General features: G+C 35.1%; 8 non-coding genes across 8 annotated transcripts; all 8 read left to right on the forward strand.

The window, feature by feature from the left end:
- Window positions 1-1640: 1640 nt before the first annotated feature.
- TRNAS-AGA (transfer RNA serine (anticodon AGA)) lies at window positions 1641-1722 on the forward strand. The gene has a single exon. It is a non-coding gene; the product is annotated as a tRNA-Ser (tRNA).
- A 1345-nt stretch (window positions 1723-3067) lies between these two features.
- On the forward strand, window positions 3068-3149 carry TRNAS-AGA (transfer RNA serine (anticodon AGA)). Its single transcript has one exon. It is a non-coding gene; the product is annotated as a tRNA-Ser (tRNA).
- Window positions 3150-4494: 1345 nt separating this feature from the next.
- TRNAS-AGA (transfer RNA serine (anticodon AGA)) lies at window positions 4495-4576 on the forward strand. The gene has a single exon. It is a non-coding gene; the product is annotated as a tRNA-Ser (tRNA).
- Window positions 4577-5921: 1345 nt separating this feature from the next.
- TRNAS-AGA (transfer RNA serine (anticodon AGA)) lies at window positions 5922-6003 on the forward strand. Its single transcript has one exon. It is a non-coding gene; the product is annotated as a tRNA-Ser (tRNA).
- A 1345-nt stretch (window positions 6004-7348) lies between these two features.
- Window positions 7349-7430, forward strand: TRNAS-AGA (transfer RNA serine (anticodon AGA)). Its single transcript has one exon. It is a non-coding gene; the product is annotated as a tRNA-Ser (tRNA).
- A 1345-nt stretch (window positions 7431-8775) lies between these two features.
- On the forward strand, window positions 8776-8857 carry TRNAS-AGA (transfer RNA serine (anticodon AGA)). Its single transcript has one exon. It is a non-coding gene; the product is annotated as a tRNA-Ser (tRNA).
- Window positions 8858-10202: 1345 nt separating this feature from the next.
- Window positions 10203-10284, forward strand: TRNAS-AGA (transfer RNA serine (anticodon AGA)). The gene has a single exon. It is a non-coding gene; the product is annotated as a tRNA-Ser (tRNA).
- Window positions 10285-11629: 1345 nt separating this feature from the next.
- On the forward strand, window positions 11630-11711 carry TRNAS-AGA (transfer RNA serine (anticodon AGA)). The gene has a single exon. It is a non-coding gene; the product is annotated as a tRNA-Ser (tRNA).
- The last annotated feature ends 789 nt before the right edge of the window (window positions 11712-12500 follow it).

The following is a 12500-nucleotide window of genomic DNA, read 5'->3' on the forward strand; positions in this document are numbered from 1 at the left end:
ACATCTCATGGTCTCTATTTTTAACCTACAAAGCACTTTTTTGTGTTCTCTTGTGCTGCAAACATAGTGAAATGACAGATTTCGGTTACTACGCTATCCCCCTAAAATACTGAAAAAATTCAATCTGTGAATCAGCACACTATTAAATTTATTCCTGTACATTTATTTTGGAAACTAGGCAAAGGTGCACCAAATTCACGGTTCTTTGGACAAACTTACAAAGCCGAGTGGTTAAGGCGATGGACTAGAAATCCATTGGGGTTTCCCCGCGCAGGTTCAAATCCTGCCGACTACGGTTTAATTTGTCATATTCACTGAAAGATGCGCATGGTTGGTTAATTGTTATTACACCTTGTATCAATCTTAAATTTAATCCTGGAAAGAGAAAAATGGACAGAAGTGTTCCAGCAGCGTATGAGGTTTATTTAAATTATTTAGCAAGTGGTAGTTGAATGTCAATGGCAGAGTGATCCATTCAAGGTTTCATGCGCTGGCAACAATTTTTTAGCTTATCGTCATTACAGAGAAAATCTGAGATCGGGTAATAATGCACAAGTATTTGGAAGAGAAGCTTGAATGTTTAATCATTGATATACTGTTTGTTAATCCAATATTTCTTTATATACTTACCTGCTAAACACTTTAAAGAAAATGACTCATGTTAAAATCATAGTCCAATGACAGCTCTCAGTGATTTTGCAGATCCTTCTAAATATGGAGCAATTAATGTTCAGCTAAGCACTTGGAGTTGTGACTGTGTTAAACACTTATTTGTAGCCAAGTTGTTAAGGTGTTCTGATGTTTAATTATCAATAACACCTAATGACTTCTTTTTCTCACTAACCAAGCACTTTCTTCATAATCTATCTTATTACAAATATAGTCAAATGACTGTTCTCAGCGACTTTTAAATCCCTACAAAATACAGAAATAAAATCTCCACCTGAGCACTAGATTTCAAGAGGTTATTGTGGCCAGGAGGTTGATGAGAGGCAAGTTCAAATGTCAGTGACATCTCATGGTCTCTATTTTTAACCTACAAAGCACTTTTTTGTGTTCTCTTGTGCTGCAAACATAGTGAAATGACAGATTTCGGTTACTACGCTATCCCCCTAAAATACTGAAAAAATTCAATCTGTGAATCAGCACACTATTAAATTTATTCCTGTACATTTATTTTGGAAACTAGGCAAAGGTGCACCAAATTCACGGTTCTTTGGACAAACTTACAAAGCATGCACTTAATTCTGCATATAAATCAGATAAAAAATCTTGTTCCAAATTCTTTTTTTTTAACAGAAGTGTTTACCTGTTTAAACCAAAATAAATATGTTGCAGGGTGCCATCAGATAAATGCAATTCAAATTGACTCTTTTGTGGCTTAAAGTCTGAGAGAATTATTTCCAAAAACCTCTTGGAAAGGGGTAACTTGGTGTAATGGCAAGCACTTTTGATCACTTAATTCAGAGATCCGACTTCTAATCTCGCTGGGACCTGATGATTTCTTTATCTGACCTACAAAGCACTTTAGTAACAATCTCTATTATTTCAAACATTGTCAAGTAAGAGTTTCCACTCATTATGAAATTATCTTAAAATGCAGAAAATGTCATTTCCAGCTCACACGATTTTCATCACAAGTAGTCGTGGCCGAGTGGTTAAGGCGATGGACTAGAAATCCATTGGGGTTTCCCCGCGCAGGTTCAAATCCTGCCGACTAGGGTTTAATTTGTCATATTCACTGAAAGATGCGCATGGTTGGTTAATTGTTATTACACCTTGTATCAATCTTAAATTTAATCCCGGAAAGAGAAAAATGGACAGAAGTGTTCCAGCAGCGTATGAGGTTTATTTAAATTATTTAGCAAGTGGTAGTTGAATGTCAATGGCAGAGTGATCCATTCAAGGTTTCATGCGCTGGCAACAATTTTTTAGCTTATCGTCATTACAGAGAAAATCTGAGATCGGGTAATAATGCACAAGTATTTGGAAGAGAAGCTTGAATCTTTAATCATTGATATACTGTTTGTTAATCCAATATTTCTTTATATACTTACCTGCTAAACACTTTAAAGAAAATGACTCATGTTAAAATCATAGTCCAATGACAGCTCTCAGTGATTTTGCAGATCCTTCTAAATATGGAGCAATTAATGTTCAGCTAAGCACTTGGAGTTGTGACTGTGTTAAACACTTATTTGTAGCCAAGTTGTTAAGGTGTTCTGATGTTTAATTATCAATAACACCTAATGACTTCTTTTTCTCACTAACCAAGCACTTTCTTCATAATCTATCTTATTACAAATATAGTCAAATGACTGTTCTCAGCGACTTTTAAATCCCTACAAAATACAGAAATAAAATCTCCACCTGAGCACTAGATTTCAAGAGGTTATTGTGGCCAGGAGGTTGATGAGAGGCAAGTTCAAATGTCAGTGACATCTCATGGTCTCTATTTTTAACCTACAAAGCACTTTTTTGTGTTCTCTTGTGCTGCAAACATAGTGAAATGACAGATTTCGGTTACTACGCTATCCCCCTAAAATACTGAAAAAATTCAATCTGTGAATCAGCACACTATTAAATTTATTCCTGTACATTTATTTTGGAAACTAGGCAAAGGTGCACCAAATTCACGGTTCTTTGGACAAACTTACAAAGCATGCACTTAATTCTGCATATAAATCAGATAAAAAATCTTGTTCCAAATTCTTTTTTTTTAACAGAAGTGTTTACCTGTTTAAACCAAAATAAATATGTTGCAGGGTGCCATCAGATAAATGCAATTCAAATTGACTCTTTTGTGGCTTAAAGTCTGAGAGAATTATTTCCAAAAACCTCTTGGAAAGGGGTAACTTGGTGTAATGGCAAGCACTTTTGATCACTTAATTCAGAGATCCGACTTCTAATCTCGCTGGGACCTGATGATTTCTTTATCTGACCTACAAAGCACTTTAGTAACAATCTCTATTATTTCAAACATTGTCAAGTAAGAGTTTCCACTCATTATGAAATTATCTTAAAATGCAGAAAATGTCATTTCCAGCTCACACGATTTTCATCACAAGTAGTCGTGGCCGAGTGGTTAAGGCGATGGACTAGAAATCCATTGGGGTTTCCCCGCGCAGGTTCAAATCCTGCCGACTACGGTTTAATTTGTCATATTCACTGAAAGATGCGCATGATTGGTTAATTGTTATTACACCTTGTATCAATCTTAAATTTAATCCTGGAAAGAGAAAAATGGACAGAAGTGTTCCAGCAGCGTATGAGGTTTATTTAAATTATTTAGCAAGTGGTAGTTGAATGTCAATGGCAGAGTGATCCATTCAAGGTTTCATGCGCTGGCAACAATTTTTTAGCTTATCGTCATTACAGAGAAAATCTGAGATCGGGTAATAATGCACAAGTATTTGGAAGAGAAGCTTGAATCTTTAATCATTGATATACTGTTTGTTAATCCAATATTTCTTTATATACTTACCTGCTAAACACTTTAAAGAAAATGACTCATGTTAAAATCATAGTCCAATGACAGCTCTCAGTGATTTTGCAGATCCTTCTAAATATGGAGCAATTAATGTTCAGCTAAGCACTTGGAGTTGTGACTGTGTTAAACACTTATTTGTAGCCAAGTTGTTAAGGTGTTCTGATGTTTAATTATCAATAACACCTAATGACTTCTTTTTCTCACTAACCAAGCACTTTCTTCATAATCTATCTTATTACAAATATAGTCAAATGACTGTTCTCAGCGACTTTTAAATCCCTACAAAATACAGAAATAAAATCTCCACCTGAGCACTAGATTTCAAGAGGTTATTGTGGCCAGGAGGTTGATGAGAGGCAAGTTCAAATGTCAGTGACATCTCATGGTCTCTATTTTTAACCTACAAAGCACTTTTTTGTGTTCTCTTGTGCTGCAAACATAGTGAAATGACAGATTTCGGTTACTACGCTATCCCCCTAAAATACTGAAAAAATTCAATCTGTGAATCAGCACACTATTAAATTTATTCCTGTACATTTATTTTGGAAACTAGGCAAAGGTGCACCAAATTCACGGTTCTTTGGACAAACTTACAAAGCATGCACTTAATTCTGCATATAAATCAGATAAAAAATCTTGTTCCAAATTCTTTTTTTTTAACAGAAGTGTTTACCTGTTTAAACCAAAATAAATATGTTGCAGGGTGCCATCAGATAAATGCAATTCAAATTGACTCTTTTGTGGCTTAAAGTCTGAGAGAATTATTTCCAAAAACCTCTTGGAAAGGGGTAACTTGGTGTAATGGCAAGCACTTTTGATCACTTAATTCAGAGATCCGACTTCTAATCTCGCTGGGACCTGATGATTTCTTTATCTGACCTACAAAGCACTTTAGTAACAATCTCTATTATTTCAAACATTGTCAAGTAAGAGTTTCCACTCATTATGAAATTATCTTAAAATGCAGAAAATGTCATTTCCAGCTCACACGATTTTCATCACAAGTAGTCGTGGCCGAGTGGTTAAGGCGATGGACTAGAAATCCATTGGGGTTTCCCCGCGCAGGTTCAAATCCTGCCGACTACGGTTTAATTTGTCATATTCACTGAAAGATGCGCATGGTTGGTTAATTGTTATTACACCTTGTATCAATCTTAAATTTAATCCTGGAAAGAGAAAAATGGACAGAAGTGTTCCAGCAGCGTATGAGGTTTATTTAAATTATTTAGCAAGTGGTAGTTGAATGTCAATGGCAGAGTGATCCATTCAAGGTTTCATGCGCTGGCAACAATTTTTTAGCTTATCGTCATTACAGAGAAAATCTGAGATCGGGTAATAATGCACAAGTATTTGGAAGAGAAGCTTGAATGTTTAATCATTGATATACTGTTTGTTAATCCAATATTTCTTTATATACTTACCTGCTAAACACTTTAAAGAAAATGACTCATGTTAAAATCATAGTCCAATGACAGCTCTCAGTGATTTTGCAGATCCTTCTAAATATGGAGCAATTAATGTTCAGCTAAGCACTTGGAGTTGTGACTGTGTTAAACACTTATTTGTAGCCAAGTTGTTAAGGTGTTCTGATGTTTAATTATCAATAACACCTAATGACTTCTTTTTCTCACTAACCAAGCACTTTCTTCATAATCTATCTTATTACAAATATAGTCAAATGACTGTTCTCAGCGACTTTTAAATCCCTACAAAATACAGAAATAAAATCTCCACCTGAGCACTAGATTTCAAGAGGTTATTGTGGCCAGGAGGTTGATGAGAGGCAAGTTCAAATGTCAGTGACATCTCATGGTCTCTATTTTTAACCTACAAAGCACTTTTTTGTGTTCTCTTGTGCTGCAAACATAGTGAAATGACAGATTTCGGTTACTACGCTATCCCCCTAAAATACTGAAAAAATTCAATCTGTGAATCAGCACACTATTAAATTTATTCCTGTACATTTATTTTGGAAACTAGGCAAAGGTGCACCAAATTCACGGTTCTTTGGACAAACTTACAAAGCATGCACTTAATTCTGCATATAAATCAGATAAAAAATCTTGTTCCAAATTCTTTTTTTTTAACAGAAGTGTTTACCTGTTTAAACCAAAATAAATATGTTGCAGGGTGCCATCAGATAAATGCAATTCAAATTGACTCTTTTGTGGCTTAAAGTCTGAGAGAATTATTTCCAAAAACCTCTTGGAAAGGGGTAACTTGGTGTAATGGCAAGCACTTTTGATCACTTAATTCAGAGATCCGACTTCTAATCTCGCTGGGACCTGATGATTTCTTTATCTGACCTACAAAGCACTTTAGTAACAATCTCTATTATTTCAAACATTGTCAAGTAAGAGTTTCCACTCATTATGAAATTATCTTAAAATGCAGAAAATGTCATTTCCAGCTCACACGATTTTCATCACAAGTAGTCGTGGCCGAGTGGTTAAGGCGATGGACTAGAAATCCATTGGGGTTTCCCCGCGCAGGTTCAAATCCTGCCGACTACGGTTTAATTTGTCATATTCACTGAAAGATGCGCATGGTTGGTTAATTGTTATTACACCTTGTATCAATCTTAAATTTAATCCTGGAAAGAGAAAAATGGACAGAAGTGTTCCAGCAGCGTATGAGGTTTATTTAAATTATTTAGCAAGTGGTAGTTGAATGTCAATGGCAGAGTGATCCATTCAAGGTTTCATGCGCTGGCAACAATTTTTTAGCTTATCGTCATTACAGAGAAAATCTGAGATCGGGTAATAATGCACAAGTATTTGGAAGAGAAGCTTGAATGTTTAATCATTGATATACTGTTTGTTAATCCAATATTTCTTTATATACTTACCTGCTAAACACTTTAAAGAAAATGACTCATGTTAAAATCATAGTCCAATGACAGCTCTCAGTGATTTTGCAGATCCTTCTAAATATGGAGCAATTAATGTTCAGCTAAGCACTTGGAGTTGTGACTGTGTTAAACACTTATTTGTAGCCAAGTTGTTAAGGTGTTCTGATGTTTAATTATCAATAACACCTAATGACTTCTTTTTCTCACTAACCAAGCACTTTCTTCATAATCTATCTTATTACAAATATAGTCAAATGACTGTTCTCAGCGACTTTTAAATCCCTACAAAATACAGAAATAAAATCTCCACCTGAGCACTAGATTTCAAGAGGTTATTGTGGCCAGGAGGTTGATGAGAGGCAAGTTCAAATGTCAGTGACATCTCATGGTCTCTATTTTTAACCTACAAAGCACTTTTTTGTGTTCTCTTGTGCTGCAAACATAGTGAAATGACAGATTTCGGTTACTACGCTATCCCCCTAAAATACTGAAAAAATTCAATCTGTGAATCAGCACACTATTAAATTTATTCCTGTACATTTATTTTGGAAACTAGGCAAAGGTGCACCAAATTCACGGTTCTTTGGACAAACTTACAAAGCATGCACTTAATTCTGCATATAAATCAGATAAAAAATCTTGTTCCAAATTCTTTTTTTTTAACAGAAGTGTTTACCTGTTTAAACCAAAATAAATATGTTGCAGGGTGCCATCAGATAAATGCAATTCAAATTGACTCTTTTGTGGCTTAAAGTCTGAGAGAATTATTTCCAAAAACCTCTTGGAAAGGGGTAACTTGGTGTAATGGCAAGCACTTTTGATCACTTAATTCAGAGATCCGACTTCTAATCTCGCTGGGACCTGATGATTTCTTTATCTGACCTACAAAGCACTTTAGTAACAATCTCTATTATTTCAAACATTGTCAAGTAAGAGTTTCCACTCATTATGAAATTATCTTAAAATGCAGAAAATGTCATTTCCAGCTCACACGATTTTCATCACAAGTAGTCGTGGCCGAGTGGTTAAGGCGATGGACTAGAAATCCATTGGGGTTTCCCCGCGCAGGTTCAAATCCTGCCGACTACGGTTTAATTTGTCATATTCACTGAAAGATGCGCATGGTTGGTTAATTGTTATTACACCTTGTATCAATCTTAAATTTAATCCTGGAAAGAAAAAAATGGACAGAAGTGTTCCAGCAGCGTATGAGGTTTATTTAAATTATTTAGCAAGTGGTAGTTGAATGTCAATGGCAGAGTGATCCATTCAAGGTTTCATGCGCTGGCAACAATTTTTTAGCTTATCGTCATTACAGAGAAAATCTGAGATCGGGTAATAATGCACAAGTATTTGGAAGAGAAGCTTGAATCTTTAATCATTGATATACTGTTTGTTAATCCAATATTTCTTTATATACTTACCTGCTAAACACTTTAAAGAAAATGACTCATGTTAAAATCATAGTCCAATGACAGCTCTCAGTGATTTTGCAGATCCTTCTAAATATGGAGCAATTAATGTTCAGCTAAGCACTTGGAGTTGTGACTGTGTTAAACACTTATTTGTAGCCAAGTTGTTAAGGTGTTCTGATGTTTAATTATCAATAACACCTAATGACTTCTTTTTCTCACTAACCAAGCACTTTCTTCATAATCTATCTTATTACAAATATAGTCAAATGACTGTTCTCAGCGACTTTTAAATCCCTACAAAATACAGAAATAAAATCTCCACCTGAGCACTAGATTTCAAGAGGTTATTGTGGCCAGGAGGTTGATGAGAGGCAAGTTCAAATGTCAGTGACATCTCATGGTCTCTATTTTTAACCTACAAAGCACTTTTTTGTGTTCTCTTGTGCTGCAAACATAGTGAAATGACAGATTTCGGTTACTACGCTATCCCCCTAAAATACTGAAAAAATTCAATCTGGGAATCAGCACACTATTAAATTTATTCCTGTACATTTATTTTGGAAACTAGGCAAAGGTTCACCAAATTCACGGTTCTTTGGACAAACTTACAAAGCATGCACTTAATTCTGCATATAAATCAGATAAAAAATCTTGTTCCAAATTCTTTTTTTTTAACAGAAGTGTTTACCTGTTTAAACCAAAATAAATATGTTGCAGGGTGCCATCAGATAAATGCAATTCAAATTGATTCTTTTGTGGCTTAAAGTCTGAGAGAATTATTTCCAAAAACCTCTTGGAAAGGGGTAACTTGGTGTAATGGCAAGCACTTTTGATCACTTAATTCAGAGATCCGACTTTTAATCTCGCTGGGACCTGATGATTTCTTTATCTGACCTACAAAGCACTTTAGTAACAATCTCTATTATTTCAAACATTGTCAAGTAAGAGTTTCCACTCATTATGAAATTATCTTAAAATGCAGAAAATGTCATTTCCAGCTCACACGATTTTCATCACAAGTAGTCGTGGCCGAGTGGTTAAGGCGATGGACTAGAAATCCATTGGGGTTTCCCCGCGCAGGTTCAAATCCTGCCGACTACGGTTTAATTTGTCATATTCACTGAAAGATGCGCATGGTTGGTTAATTGTTATTACACCTTGTATCAATCTTAAATTTAATCCTGGAAAGAGAAAAATGGACAGAAGTGTTCCAGCAGCGTATGAGGTTTATTTAAATTATTTAGCAAGTGGTAGTTGAATGTCAATGGCAGAGTGATCCATTCAAGGTTTCATGCGCTGGCAACAATTTTTTAGCTTATCGTCATTACAGAGAAAATCTGAGATCGGGTAATAATGCACAAGTATTTGGAAGAGAAGCTTGAATCTTTAATCATTGATATACTGTTTGTTAATCCAATATTTCTTTATATACTTACCTGCTAAACACTTTAAAGAAAATGACTCATGTTAAAATCATAGTCCAATGACAGCTCTCAGTGATTTTGCAGATCCTTCTAAATATGGAGCAATTAATGTTCAGCTAAGCACTTGGAGTTGTGACTGTGTTAAACACTTATTTGTAGCCAAGTTGTTAAGGTGTTCTGATGTTTAATTATCAATAACACCTAATGACTTCTTTTTCTCACTAACCAAGCACTTTCTTCATAATCTATCTTATTACAAATATAGTCAAATGACTGTTCTCAGCGACTTTTAAATCCCTACAAAATACAGAAATAAAATCTCCACCTGAGCACTAGATTTCAAGAGGTTATTGTGGCCAGGAGGTTGATGAGAGGCAAGTTCAAATGTCAGTGACATCTCATGGTCTCTATTTTTAACCTACAAAGCACTTTTTTGTGTTCTCTTGTGCTGCAAACATAGTGAAATGACAGATTTCGGTTACTACGCTATCCCCCTAAAATACTGAAAAAATTCAATCTGTGAATCAGCACACTATTAAATTTATTCCTGTACATTTATTTTGGAAACTAGGCAAAGGTGCACCAAATTCACGGTTCTTTGGACAAACTTACAAAGCATGCACTTAATTCTGCATATAAATCAGATAAAAAATCTTGTTCCAAATTCTTTTTTTTTAACAGAAGTGTTTACCTGTTTAAACCAAAATAAATATGTTGCAGGGTGCCATCAGATAAATGCAATTCAAATTGACTCTTTTGTGGCCTAAAGTCTGAGAGAATTATTTCCAAAAACCTCTTGGAAAGGGGTAACTTGGTGTAATGGCAAGCACTTTTGATCACTTAATTCAGAGATCCGAGTTCTAATCTCGCTGGGACCTGATGATTTCTTTATCTGACCTACAAAGCACTTTAGTAACAATCTCTATTATTTCAAACATTGTCAAGTAAGAGTTTCCACTCATTATGAAATTATCTTAAAATGCAGAAAATGTCATTTCCAGCTCACACGATTTTCATCACAAGTAGTCGTGGCCGAGTGGTTAAGGCGATGGACTAGAAATCCATTGGGGTTTCCCCGCGCAGGTTCAAATCCTGCCGACTAGGGTTTAATTTGTCATATTCACTGAAAGATGCGCATGGTTGGTTAATTGTTATTACACCTTGTATCAATCTTAAATTTAATCCCGGAAAGAGAAAAATGGACAGAAGTATTCCAGCAGCGTATGAGGTTTATTTAAATTATTTAGCAAGTGGTAGTTGAATGTCAATGGCAGAGTGATCCATTCAAGGTTTCATGCGCTGGCAACAATTTTTTAGCTTATCGTCATTACAGAGAAAATCTGAGATCGGGTAATAATGCACAAGTATTTGGAAGAGAAGCTTGAATGTTTAATCATTGATATACTGTTTGTTAATCCAATATTTCTTTATATACTTACCTGCTAAACACTTTAAAGAAAATGACTCATGTTAAAATCATAGTCCAATGACAGCTCTCAGTGATTTTGCAGATCCTTCTAAATATGGAGCAATTAATGTTCAGCTAAGCACTTGGAGTTGTGACTGTGTTAAACACTTATTTGTAGCCAAGTTGTTAAGGTGTTCTGATGTTTAATTATCAATAACACCTAATGACTTCTTTTTCTCACTAACCAAGCACTTTCTTCATAATCTATCTTATTACAAATATAGTCAAATGACTGTTCTCAGCGACTTTTAAATCCCTACAAAATACAGAAATAAAATCTCCACCTGAGCACTAGATTTCAAGAGGTTATTGTGGCCAGGAGGTTGATGAGAGGCAAGTTCAAATGTCAGTGACATCTCATGGTCTCTATTTTTAACCTACAAAGCACTTTTTTGTGTTCTCTTGTGCTGCAAACATAGTGAAATGACAGATTTCGGTTACTACGCTATCCCCCTAAAATACTGAAAAAATTCAATCTGTGAATCAGCACACTATTAAATTTATTCCTGTACATTTATTTTGGAAACTAGGCAAAGGTGCACCAAATTCACGGTTCTTTGGACAAACTTACAAAGCATGCACTTAATTCTGCATATAAATCAGATAAAAAATCTTGTTCCAAATTCTTTTTTTTTAACAGAAGTGTTTACCTGTTTAAACCAAAATAAATATGTTGCAGGGTGCCATCAGATAAATGCAATTCAAATTGACTCTTTTGTGGCCTAAAGTCTGAGAGAATTATTTCCAAAAACCTCTTGGAAAGGGGTAACTTGGTGTAATGGCAAGCACTTTTGATCACTTAATTCAGAGATCCGAGTTCTAATCTCGCTGGGACCTGATGATTTCTTTATCTGACCTACAAAGCACTTTAGTAACAATCTCTATTATTTCAAACATTGTCAAGTAAGAGTTTCCACTCATTATGAAATTATCTTAAAATGCAGAAAATGTCATTTCCAGCTCACACGATTTTCATCACAAGTAGTCGTGGCCGAGTGGTTAAGGCGATGGACTAGAAATCCATTGGGGTTTCCCCGCGCAGGTTCAAATCCTGCCGACTAGGGTTTAATTTGTCATATTCACTGAAAGATGCGCATGGTTGGTTAATTGTTATTACACCTTGTATCAATCTTAAATTTAATCCCGGAAAGAGAAAAATGGACAGAAGTATTCCAGCAGCGTATGAGGTTTATTTAAATTATTTAGCAAGTGGTAGTTGAATGTCAATGGCAGAGTGATCCATTCAAGGTTTCATGCACTGGCAACAATTTTTTAGCTTATCGTCATTACAGAGAAAATCTGAGATCGGGTAATAATGCACAAGTATTTGGAAGAGAAGCTTGAATCTTTAATCATTGATATACTGTTTGTTAATCCAATATTTCTTTATATACTTACCTGCTAAACACTTTAAAGAAAATGACTCATGTTAAAATCATAGTCGAATGACAGCTCTCAGTGATTTTGCAGATCCTTCAAAATATGGAGCAATTAATGTTCAGCTAAGCACTTGGAGTTGTGACTGTGTTAAACACTTATTTGTAGCCAAGTTGTTAAGGTGTTCTGATGTTTAATTATCAATAACACCTAATGACTTCTTTTTCTCACTAACCAAGCACTTTCTTCATAATCTATCTTATTACAAATATAGTCAAATGACTGTTCTCAGCGACTTTTAAATCCCTACAAAATACAGAAATAAAATCTCCACCTGAGCACTAGATTTCAAGAGGTTATTGTGGCCAGGAGGTTGATGAGAGGCAAGTTCAAATGTCAGTGACATCTCATGGTCTCTATTTTTAACCTACAAAGCACTTTTTTGTGTTCTCTTGTGCTGCAAACATAGTGAAAT

This window comes from Mixophyes fleayi, chromosome 10 (genome assembly GCF_038048845.1).
Source record: "Mixophyes fleayi isolate aMixFle1 chromosome 10, aMixFle1.hap1, whole genome shotgun sequence".
In the NCBI taxonomy this organism is placed as follows: Eukaryota; Metazoa; Chordata; class Amphibia; order Anura; family Limnodynastidae; genus Mixophyes; species Mixophyes fleayi.